This window comes from Malus domestica, chromosome 14 (genome assembly GCF_042453785.1).
Source record: "Malus domestica chromosome 14, GDT2T_hap1".
NCBI lineage: Eukaryota > Viridiplantae > Streptophyta > Magnoliopsida > Rosales > Rosaceae > Malus > Malus domestica.
This window is the reverse complement of record NC_091674.1, coordinates 4436139-4439603: the sequence shown is the minus strand read 5'-3', so window position 1 is coordinate 4439603 and position 3465 is coordinate 4436139. Positions and strand designations below refer to the sequence as shown.

The following is a 3465-nucleotide window of genomic DNA, read 5'->3' as shown; positions in this document are numbered from 1 at the left end:
TAAAATTTTAGGCCAAAATAGTTGGAGTAGAAAAGCTGTTTCTGGGCTAAAACCTAAATTTTCTGGGCTAAATATTTTTAGGTTTTAGGTCAGGATTGGAGATGGTCTAACCCAGGGGGAATCCTGGGCTAAATTTGCCTGAGAAATGAGTTTTGAGTTTTAACTCATATTTAGCCCAAGGGTTGGAGCAAGTTGGGGTAAGTTTAAAACCTAAAATTTAAGTTTTACGGCAAATGGTTGGAGTAGGTCTAAGTTACAAATGTGAAAGGGTAGAAAGAAATTCAAGAAAGTGTTGTAACTTAGTATTACAATTTAGTGATATGACGACTCGTCCCTAATTTTTCATGTAATTTTCTCCCCGAGTGTGTAAAATGGCGTTTATGCCTTTTTTGGCAAAAGTGGAACCTTAAGTGAACGTAGTTATTCGACTTTTAAATTATTTTTCTCGATATCGTAATTAATTAGTACTCTTTGTTACGAGTGCGTGAGCGCAAGTTAGACCTGAATCGGAGTTGTAACAAAAAAGTTACGTTTAGTTAAGTGCATTAACAACAGGTAGATTTGTACACATGTGCTAATTATTCAGTGTAGGAAACTACTGTTTTTGATATGGCGTGTTAGATTTTGTCTGATTTCAAATTGTACAAACAAAACCTTATCATTTTTCACTTTAAAAATATGTCCCGTGCCCTTTCTCCCTCATCAACCAATCAGTCACTCTCCTCACTTCCTTCACCCAATCAAACAGATCCCTCTCTCTTTTTTCTATCTAATCAGACTCATTCTCTCTCTCTCTCTCTCTCTCTCTCTCTCTCTCTCTCTCATCTTCTCATTCTCTCTCTCCTTCACCCGTAACTCTCTCTTGTCTGCAACAATAAGGACCATCATCAACCCTTATAGATCAAGTCTCAAACCACCACCATTGAACTCCTCTCATCCCCACGAGTCCATTCGTACAAACCGATCTTAAAATGGACGAGTTTTGAGCTTCCAACTCGAAGCAACTCAGAGCTCCAACTTGGGTGAAGATTCCCCGTCGATTTCCAGCTCGTGTTACAAGGTTTTGGGAGATTTGGAGGCCACTACACAACTCCATGTGACCACTAACCTAAGTTGGGAGAGGAGCCATCTTGAAAACACACGGTTTTAAGACAACTAAAATAGGTATGAGAGCTTTGAGCTAATTTCAACCCATTTTCGTCCACTTTTTGGACTTCCAAAAGGTATAAACTTGTTCTACTCTTTATAAGCTTCATTTCCATATATAGTACATTAAAAATGGTTGAGAAATGAAAAAGATATGAAGTTTAAAAAAAAAATTCTAGAAATTCGGCGAATTTTTCCAGAAACCGGTAAACTAGACGGCGGAGGCAAATGGAGGACAGCAACCGGAGAAGAAGGAGAATATTCTATTAAAGTTAACGGAACATTTTGACATCGTTAGGTAACATCGTTAATATTTAACGGAATATTCCATTAAATCTAACGGAATATTCCGTCAAATCTTATGGAATATTCCTTTGTCATCTGTCAGTATGTTAGCCGTGTGGCCTGTGCATGGGCGCGCATGTGGCCACGACCTAGCGGTGCGTGAGAGTGCGTGCTTGACGTGTACGGGTTTGTGACATCGACTAGAATGTTTTAATATATTTAAACCTTTCATTTGAGCAAACTATGGGGGATTTTCCTAGCCTTTATGTGTATGTCCTAATGAAATGATTAGTAAAGTTATTTCACATATAGGTGAGACTTACCTCGAGGAGGTACAAAGACATACAAGGCTAGGAGGCTACGATCCATTGACGTATCAGTGAGTGGGCATTTGTTTTTATATATTATACATAAAGTTTATAGTTTCCACATGTGCTTTTAGATTGATTTTACGCCTATCATGCCATATTTTATTGAATTTTAAAATTGCCATATTATTGTTGAGATTTATATATTGTCATGGCATGTCCATATACTTTATACTTGCTTATCATGCATGCTTGCACCGGTGTAGTACTCGCCTCGGCCAGGGCGAGGTTTCACGTGTATGTTCACATCGCACCACACGCTTACCTTGGATCCATTGTAGGTGCCAGTCATGTCGTACATGTTGCATTAGGCAACTTCGACTCGTATGTGATGCGCTTAGCTCCAATCTTCACGTGATTGTAGTACTATAACATATATTATGATTACACCCAGTCTTGTTCATGTCAGATTCTCTGTTAGCATAGATTGATTAGCACCTGATTTTATTATGCTACTATTGATATATTGTGATTTGGCGTATTTCTAGATTTACTGTTGATTTGCATTTGATTTCATACTTATACGTAGTATGATTTTCTGGAAACTGTACATGTTTTATGGCAAGGGGTTAGTATGTTCAGAAAATAAATGTGTTTTATAAACCTTTGTTTTTGCCCACTCGCCCTTCTGTTTTTCACCCTTCCAGGTCCTAGTTAGCTTATTACTCTGTGGCGTTCGAGGAATATCCGACAGTTCTGACATATCCATAAATAAGTGTAGGGGCTTTTTCCTGGTTGTGTATTAAGCACTTTAACTAGTTTCGACTGCACACTTTTATGTCATCTATGCTCTGAACACTTGTGTTTTATGGGTTCTTTCCACTATTGCACACTAAGTACTTTAGATTAAATAAATGTTAGTTTTGGTTTAGATTTACCCATAATTTCATGCTTCACCTTCCTTTTTGGCTACGTCACATTCGAGTGTCGGCCAGCATGCCTCAACTCCGGTCGGGGTGTGTCAAGTGATATTTCTATTTATTTATAAGTGAGAGGTTTTAGGTTCAATTCTCGCCAAAGGCGAATTTGAACCACATTATTGCTAGGTCATTGTGAAGCTTAACCCATTTTTCCACATTTTTTATGTGTAGATAATATCGTTTATTAAAAAACAAAACAAAAAAAACATGAAAGTGCTTTGACTAGTTTTGCAAAACTTTAGGTCCACACTATATTGTAAATTTGAGATGTTCTTGGGCGAAATTAAAGCACTTAATCATACATGTAGCCAACTTTAGTAGTGACTAATAGACAGGATAAGGGCCACTTGTACACTAAAATATCCATGTCCTTGTTCTTTATCCAATTAGAATATATTCCAAACCCAATTGTAGTTTTGAAGATTTTAGGTGACATGGGACCACTTGAGAATTTGGCGTTCATGGTGAACGTGTTATAATATCGGTGAATGACGTGGTGTTTTAATGTATATGAATATACAAGCAATAGTGAAAAGAGGAAATTAAACTCAAAACCTCGGGTGCAAGGATGAGTATTTTTAATCAACTGAGTTACAAACACTTTGCATTTTACGGTACCTCAATAATAGACAAATAATGTGTTATAATTTCAGCTGGTAGAGATCCAGTTTCCTGACGGGAAATTCACTCTCAACACATATATAGTCGGGTTGTTTTTTAGGCAGCACTTCATATTGGTAATGAAT

The 3465-nt window shown here is 37.3% G+C and overlaps 1 long non-coding RNA gene across 1 annotated transcript; it reads left to right on the top strand.

Moving 5' to 3' along the window:
* Positions 1–789: 789 nt before the first annotated feature.
* Positions 790–1943, top strand: LOC139191526 (uncharacterized). The gene is made up of 2 exons (XR_011575581.1): positions 790–1223; positions 1347–1943. It is a non-coding gene; the product is annotated as an uncharacterized lncRNA (long non-coding RNA).
* The last annotated feature ends 1522 nt before the right edge of the window (positions 1944–3465 follow it).